Raw genomic sequence first — 9,014 nt, 5'->3', positions numbered from 1 at the left:
TGTTCCAGAGAATTAAGGAAGTCACCGTACATTTAATTTATTACATTTATAAGAGTTAGGTACTTCGGAGAGCTTTGCTTGTTGGTCAAGCATTTGAAGTGCTGTTTTCAAGAAAATACTTTTAAGTGTATAAATGTTAAGTCGTTTAAAGGAATTTGGATTGTAAATGGGTTTGTTTAAAGAAATTTAAATTTTAGTCTGTTCCACTTAAGTCTGCTCTCTCAAACATGAATTAAAGGCCCCCTTGAAAGTGATTATTAAAATGTACTAGTCTTCTGGATGAAGTTAAATCTAAAACTTTAAGAAAGGTTTTCAAATGCTTGACTTTATTTAATTTTTTTTTTTAACGTTTATTTATTTTTGAGACAGAGCATGAACGGGGGAGGGGCAGAGAGAGAGGGAGACACAGAATCGGAAGCAGGCTCCAGGCCCTGAGCCATCAGCCCAGAGCCCGACGCGGGGCTCGAACCCACGGACCGCGAGATCGTGACCTGAGCTGAAGTCGGACGCTTAACCGCCTGAGCCACCCAGGCGCCCCAATCGAATGCTTGACTTTAACAAGTAACTATAAATTGTCTTTCCTAGGAACAAAATGTTCCCCTCAGGCACTAAAAGATACTTAATGGTAAATAGGCTACATGCCTATTTCCCCTGATTAAAGTAACTAGGTGTGGTGTATCTGGCTCATTCCCTGTGTAAGCAGGGGGTTGTAATTAGGATTTATAATCAAATTCTTGATCTAAGAAAATGTGGGATTCAAAGAATGCTGTTGGGATTATCAGCAGAGAAAGCTGGTCTGCAGAGAGAAAGGAGAATGAAACCTAAGTCCAGAGAAAATAAGCAAGACAAGGCCATCCTGCCTCAGCAGTTCAGGCTAGAGAAGAGAGAAGCCATCGTTGTTACCAGCAGTTTCTTTTTCCCTTCTGGCTGTCCCTTAGGGGTTCCCTCAAGAGTCTGTGAGAGTCTTTGGAATCCTTCTAATAAATTCTTTTTGTTTAGATGAGTTTGAGTGGTTTCCTTTATTCACAACCAAATGGTTCCAAAGACTAATTCACTAATCCTGAAAACTTATTGAAACACATACATTAGAGTCAGGGAACTGGCAGATACAGCCATGAGCAAAATAGACAAAATCCCTATTCTCTTGGAACTAATATTCTACTTGGGAGAGGCAGATGTTCAGTAAACAAGTAAGATATGTCAGATGGTGATAAATGATCCGGAGAAAAATCAGGCAGAAGAGGGAGTTAGGAAATGATATGTGTGTGTTGGGGGTGAGTAGGTGGGTTGCAGTTTTAAACAGAAGTGAGGGAAGGCATCACCAGGGTGGCAATTGGGCAAAGGCCTTAAGGAAATGGAGAGATCCTTACTGACATTTAGGGGACAGGGTGGCAAGATCCTGAGGCAGAAGCATGCCTGGTGAGTTCAGAATAGCAAGGTGCTGGCTTAACTGACATGAAGCAAGGGAAACGAGTTGTAAGACAGTCATCGGGAATGAGATGATGCATTTAGGCAGCTCTTTGAGGGAACTTTACCATTAAGGGGAGCAGAACAACAGGTCGGCTGGAGGGATAGGAGGTCAAGGCAGTTTTCCGAAAAAATGAATGAGGTCTAATTGGTATGCTGTAAATTGCACATTTTCAAAGTTCAGTCTTAACGTGTTTTGACCTGTACACCCAGAAGACCATCACTGCAAGCAAGGTAATGAGTATGTGTCACCCTCAAAAATTTCCTCCTGCCCTTCTGCGAACCTTAGTTAGGTCCCACCCACTCAGACAACCGCTGTTCTACTCTCTGCCACTGTAGGTTCATAGATCGGTTTGCATTTGGTACAATTTCACACAAATGGGATCATAGAATTTAGGTTGGGGCGGGGCTGGCTCTCACTTAGCATAACTGTTTTGAGATTCGTAATTCATTTGAGATTTAAACTTGAAAAAAATTACAGAATGTATGCTGATGCAGATAATCCGGCAGACAAAAAAACTAGTGATCTAGGAGAGAGGCAGGCCGATTGCCGGGGCAGTGTTCTGGGGAGGGACCTGGGGTCGAGGGCCCAAATGGAAGGATTGGCTTAGATAAGAGAATGAACAGTTCAGGCCTGGTTCAAGAGGAAAGACAAAACATACGGGCACAGATGCCATTAAGTGTGTAGATGTGATGATGGTTAGGGTTTGTGGAAATTCTTTACTGGGTACCTTTACTGGAAACAACCAATAAAAACAGTTTGGAGGAGGAAGTTAGAGGAGAGAACAGAAGATATGAAATACTCCTAGAAAGAGCTCAGAGGGAGCCACCTGCCTAGGTTTGAATCTTGGCTCAGCCACTCACTACCTTTGTGACTTTGAGCAAGTTATTTTACCATTTTGTATTCGCTTCATCTGTTCATCAGACAACATCACAGGGAGTGGTGGTGAGAATGAAGTGAAAGTACCTGGAACATTTCTGTTGTTAGCTATTATTATTTTGGGGAGAATGGGTGGACTACAGAATTAAGTAGGATCACCAGCAGCACTAAGGGCCTACGTGAAGTTAGTGTCATGGATTTGAAGCAAGGCCAACTGGCATGGTTGTGTTTCTCTCTTCACGTTTGCCTAATAGGATGCAGATGCGGGGTGCCCTGAGCCACGGACTTAACCAGCATTGAGGTTTTCATTGGTGAATGCAAAATAATACAGAAAGGGACAATAGCTTTTAAGATTTATGTCGTGTAGTTATGATGGACCACAGACGCAAGATGGGTAAGGAAACGGAGTGAGGATAGTGAAAACATAACTGGATCACTGGGCTATTTGTGTGGAGTTGAAGAGTTAGTTTGTTTGCTGGAGGTAGTGAGAGAGACACACGGAAGGTGGTGGTCCAAGAGCCAAGAATTATGACAGGAGCAATGTTGGAGAAAGTGACAGAAAGCCAGGAGCTAGAATGTTCAAGAAATGGTGGGGAGTGGCCACTGATCAGTGGTGACCAACAAGGGGGAGGATTAGGTCTGCAGTCAGATGGCATGAAAGTCAAAGGTGAGGCTTTCTTGGGGGAGGAGTGAGGGAGAACGATCCAGAAACCGCATTGAGGATCACCCACCCACCTGTTAGGGCTGCCATAGGAGGGGTCTGGGAATATGAGTAGCACTTGGGCAAACTGTAGAGGAATCTTGCTAAAAGTAACACACAAGAAACTGGCCTTCCCCTCACCCCTGCCTTCCAAATCATGTGTGAATATAACTAATTGGTGGAACTCAGTTTTGCATCCAGAGCACTATCTACAAAGAAATCTGGGAAATGTGGTTTTTAACTTTCCAGCTCTGTAGTTCTGAAGGCACCCCAGAAGGAGGATGGAGCAGAGGATAAGAAAGGCAATCCCTACGATTTTCTTCCCCACCTGTTCTACACATCTTTAAATATACAGGTACGCCCTCACTTCTAAACCAACAGGACCACGCCACACTTGCTGTTGTGCATTTCAGTTTTCCCCTTTGTGTCGCAGACTGCTCCATCTTGGTGCACATAGTTCTGCTGTGTTCCATTTTATGCTGGCCTCCTATATCACTGTGGATATAGACGTGTCATAAGCAGTTTAACCAATGGAGACAAGCTACAAAGGTTATGTTATTTTTCTGATATCTCCAACTCAGAATTTTTCTGCAAGCTGTCTTTTTTGCCTGTTGAGAATTAATCAGGTGAACTTGAAACTGCTTAGGACGACTTAACCTAGCTCTCCCTTAGTCCACGAGGTGGCAGTATTATTTCGAATACCATGAGAAACCCGTTTCCACAGTCCTTTCTCTGAATCAAGCTGGTGTTCCTAGGTAGAAAGGTGAGTTCTCTGAGAAAACAACCAAGCTATTTGGCTAGTGCCATGTTGACAAAATGACTTTCAAAGCCCTCCTTTGAATTGAAGATTAACCTTTTCAGCAATGTAGAATAATGGAAAAGAGCATACACTGTGATCCTGGGCAAGTCCCAGCTACTCTGGGCCTCAGCTTCCCTATTTGTCAAATGGGACTAACATCACTTCCCTTGCAGGATTGTTGCAAGAGTAAATGCAGTGATCTAAAAAGTACCTTACCTGCTTAACTGTGTTTGTCACATGTTTGTGATTATGAGAATTCTATTTGCCTATTTGATGTTTTCAAAATAAATTAATCCCATAAAATATAAAATGAGGGGTATAGTTACTTGAGGACTTGAGACAGGCTGCTCGCAAGCATTTTGAAAGTAAACGGTATGATTTGCAATATATGTTATTTACAAAAGTGAAATGTTAGTTCCCATTAGGTCATTAGGGTTAAAACTTTTTAATGTTTATTTATTTATTTTGTTAGGGGAGAGAGAGAGAAGGGGTAGAGAGAAAGAGGAGAGAGACAATTCCAAGCAGGCTCTGTGCCATCAACTGTGCAGGTCCGATCATGACCTGAGCAGAAACTAAGAGTCGGATGCTTAACCAACTGAGCCAGCCACTCCGGTGCTCCTCATTGGATCATTAGTGTTATAGCAGAAATTTTTAATAGAGTCGTCTATAACAGTACTTATTAATGCAGGCGTTCCTTTATTCATATCAACTGTATTAGCTGGGACTGTGTGATGACTTTATTGGCTAAAAGGCTAGAAATATAAACTGTCAATTTAATGAGGCTTGGCAGTTTTCTATAAACATAACTATAAAACAATGGACTCCTAGACAAGATATATTTTTTCAAGTTTTTAAAAATAAGGACATAACTGACATACAACATTCTATTAGTTTCAGGTGTACTAAGAGATATATTCTTGACAAAGTGCTTCCAATTAAAACAGAAAATACCTGAGTCAAAAGCAGTTTCCTCATAGGAAACAAATGGAAAGCTGTGGACAGATTTTTTTTTTTTTTTTTTTTTTTTTTTACTGTTGTCCACTCAGGATTAAAGATTTTGAGCCTCACTTGCCTAGCCCATTCTTAATTCCTAGTGAGAAAAGATCTAGGTGAACAAAAAATTGAAAAAGAATAAAATAGAAAACTGCAGTGAAATTTACTAACCATAGCATACATGGATTTCCTTTTTCTGTATTTTCTAAGAAACTACCGTGAGCTTGTGCACATGGTTTTTCTCCCATAAGATCATTATTCATAAACTTAAACATAACCTAGCAGTTTTATTTACTTGTGAGTACAAGTAAATACACTTACTTACTTAAGATAGTGTAAGTCAGTATGTTATTAATGGTAGGAAACTCTATGGAATTTATAATCATGTATAAGTCTGCTTTAACAATAAGTATGAGGGTGATCAAAACTACAAAATTATAGACAATAATAATTATGGCTAACATTAATAATATACTTACCAATGTACTGTTCTCACCAATGTACATATATCAACTTACTAGTTACTTAATCTTTACAACCACTCTGGAGTAGGTACTATTACTATCTCCATCAAAATTACTATTTTGCAATTATGTATTTACTATATAGAGTAATACAAAGGAAACACAATTAAAAACAAGGTGGTGACTATGTTAGGTGATGGATGGATTAATTAGCTTAGTTGTAGTAATCACTTCACTGTATATGTACATCAAATCATCACTTTGTATACCTTAAATATATATAATTTTTATTTGTCAATTATACCTCCCTAAAGCTGGAAAGAAAAAAGGATAGGGGTGCCTGGGTGGCTCAGTCGATTGGGCATCCGACTTCAGCTTGTCATGATCTTGTGGTTCACAAATTTAAGACCCACATCAGGCTCTGTGCTGTCAGCTCAGAGCCTGGAACCTGCTTCATATTTTTGCGTCTCCTCTCTCTCTCTGTCCTTACCCTGCTCATGCTCTGTCTCTCTCAAAAATAAATAACCTGAGCCAAAGTCGGATGCTTAACGGACTGAGCTACCCAAGCGCCCCTAACTTTAAAACATTTTAAAAAAAGAACGAGCCACTTAAAAAAAAAGAAAAAGAAAAAACAAGGAACAAGAGTAACCACAGACGTAGAAGAAATTTAAACAATTTAGAAGAGTGACAAAACTTTATACAAATATATATATATATATATATATATATATATATATATATATATTTCTTTTTTAAAGTTTATTTATTTTGAGAGAGACAGAGTGGGAAGGGGCAGAGAGAGAATCCCAAGCAGGCTGCACACTCAGCGGTGAGACCAACACTGAGCATGATCTCACAAACTGTGAGATCATGACCTGAGCTGAAATCCAGAGTTGGACACTCAACTGAATGAGCCAGCCAGGTGCCCCTATTCAAATATATATATATATTTTTTTTTCAACGTTTATTTATTTTGGGGACAGAGAGAGACAGAGCATGAACGGGGGAGGGTCAGAGAGAGAGGGAGACACAGAATTGGAAACAGGCTCCAGGCTCTGAGCCATCAGCCCAGAGCCTGACGCGGGGCTCGAACTCACGGACCACGAGATCATGACCTGGCTGAAGTCGGGCGCTTAACCGACTGCGCCACCCAGGCGCCCCTATACAAATATATTTTTAAAAAGCTGGGTTACATGGATTATCTAAAAAGTTTTTATTTAAATTCCAGTTGGCATATGATGTAATATTAGTTTCAGATGTACAAGTTGATTCATCACTAACACATAACACTTTGTGTTCATCATGACAAGTACACTCCTTGATTCCCACCCCCCCCAACCACCTCCCCTCTGGTAACCCTCAGTTTGTTCTCTATATTGAGAGTCTGTTTCCTGGTTTTCCTCTCTTTCCACACCACCACATTTGTTGTTTTGTTTCTTAAATTCCACATGAGTAAAATCATATGGTATTTGTCTTTTTCTGATTGAGTTATTTTGCTTAATATTCTCTAGTTCCATTCATGTCATTACCAATGGCAAGATTTCATTCTTTTTTTTTATGGCTGAGTAATATTCCAGTGTGTGTGTGTGTGTGTGTGTGTGTGTGTGTGTGTGTGTGTCTGTGTGTGCGTGTGCACGCTTATACATAAAATATATACCACATCTTCTTTATCCATTCATCAGTTGATGGATACCTGGGGTGTTTCCATAGTTCAGCTATTGTCAATAGTCCTGTGATAAACATTGGAGTGCATGTATCCCTTCGAATTAGTATTTTATATCTTTTGGGTAACTACCTAGTAGTGCAATTGCTGGATCATAGGGTAGTTCTCTCTTTTTTTTTTAAGTTTTTAAATGTGTTTTGAAAGAGAGGGAATGAACATGGGAGGGGCAGAGAGGATCTGAAGCAAGCTCTGTGCTGATAGCAGAGAGCCTGATGTGGGGCTTAAACTCACGAACCGTGAGATCATGACCTGAGCCAAAGTCAGACATTTATTTAACTGACTGAGCCACCCAGGCGCCTCAGGGTAGTTCTATTTTTAACTTTTTGAGGAACCTCCATACTGTTTTCCAGAATGGTTGGCTAGTTTGCATTCTAAAACAATAGTGTGAGAGGGCTCCCCTTTCTCCGTATACTTTTCTTGAAAATATAAAGGAACAAAATAGGTCCCAAAGAGAAAGAAAAAATGAAAGAGAACACTGGCCAGGGAAGTAATTCAGAACATAACCTGAGAAGCTTTGGACTTAAATGTTTTATTAGTGAATTGCTGGAAACTTTCAAGCGACAGAAAATCCTGACATATTTAAACTGATCTAGAAGTTAGAGGAGAAAACTTTCAATGTAACTTTCTGAAGCCAGCATGACACAAATGTCAACAAATCTTTTTGGTACGTTGTACTATTAAGGTGTTTGATGTTCCTCCTCTGAGACAGGTTATAGTTCTTCACACACAGACATCTGGCATGTCTCTAGGACTTGAGACGCGCCCCCTGCCGGTTGGATGATATATCCCCACCCTGGAAGTCACGACGTGGTCATGTAATTTGCCTTGGCCTATGAAATAAGGACAGAATTGACATCATGCCATTTGTAAGCAGAAGTTTTAAAATCCAGTTCATGGTTCACCAAGTCTCTCTCTCTTCCATGATAACCAGCAATATGCCAGATAAGCTCATCCCAGAGGGAATATGACATGGAGAAAAGACAGAGTAGACATATACTATGAGTAAGAATCAAACCTCTGATACTCTAAGCTACTGAATTTGGGAATTGCTTGTTATCACAGCATAACCTAGCCCACCCTGACTGATAAATTCCTCTTCCCCAACAGCAAAAAAAATAAATAAATAAATAAATAAACAAAATTCACTTATGAACAAAAATGTTAAATCTGTAATTAATAAGGAAAATATTTCAGGCACACATTGTAGGGATGATGTAAGTCTCCCAAGTAAGTCTCTACGCAGGTAGGAATGTTCCCCACTGATGACTTGGAGACTTCCCACTTTATGCATGTAGGTTGCCATCTAAAGAAAAGGTAACAGTGATTAGTTTGTAAAATGTGTAAGTAACATTGTTCCTTCTCTCCACCAACCTTCTGTATCAGTATCAAAAAAAAAAAAAAAAAAAAAAAAAGAGTTAAAGATCCAAGGGCTTCATCAAAACACCCTTAAGTGGGAAACTGCTTCTTAGAGTTGAGATAAGGATGAAGGATACATTTAATGAAAGTTCCCAGGGCTCATTGCCTTATATAATGTCATGGTATGATGCTTCCCATGAGCGCATAGGAAGTGCATATTACTCTTATTTTGAAAGTGGAGAAATTGAAGTCACTAACAGGGAAACTCTGATACGGATTCAGATCACCAAGCTCCTGATGTAGTTTGATTGGCAGATGTTTTCTGGTTTTGTTACAAATAAATCTATTGCCTAAGTCAGTGAGTTTCTACTAAAGATACTCTAATGGTCACTGCAGTTTTTTTTTTTTCTTTTTCCTCTATGTAATAATGGATGTGGTGATTTCTAAATCATTAAAAGATGAGCACAAAGAGCTTTTGTTAAGAATCCTGGAGAACTGGTTGTCCCTGTAAATATAACATTGTCTCTTGCATTGCTATAAGCAGATCATGTGATCAGTGATGGATATTCTTAGAAAATAGGATATGGACATCATTTGATAGAGGAACACTAATTTAATGTTCAGCTCAACCA

The 9,014-nt window shown here is 39.7% G+C and overlaps 1 long non-coding RNA gene across 1 annotated transcript; it reads left to right on the top strand.

Annotated features, from left to right (window-relative positions):
* Window positions 1–4,129: 4,129 nt before the first annotated feature.
* LOC147584333 (uncharacterized) lies at window positions 4,130–6,775 on the top strand. Its single transcript, XR_015255357.1, has 2 exons — window positions 4,130–6,225; window positions 6,458–6,775. It is a non-coding gene; the product is annotated as an uncharacterized LOC147584333 (long non-coding RNA).
* The last annotated feature ends 2,239 nt before the right edge of the window (window positions 6,776–9,014 follow it).

This window comes from Puma concolor, chromosome A1, assembly GCF_028749965.1.
Source record: "Puma concolor isolate L17-30 chromosome A1, mPumCon1.1.hap2, whole genome shotgun sequence".
Classification (NCBI taxonomy): Eukaryota; Metazoa; Chordata; class Mammalia; order Carnivora; family Felidae; genus Puma; species Puma concolor.
Note: the sequence above shows the minus strand (reverse complement) of the source record. Positions and strands in the feature narration are given on the sequence as shown.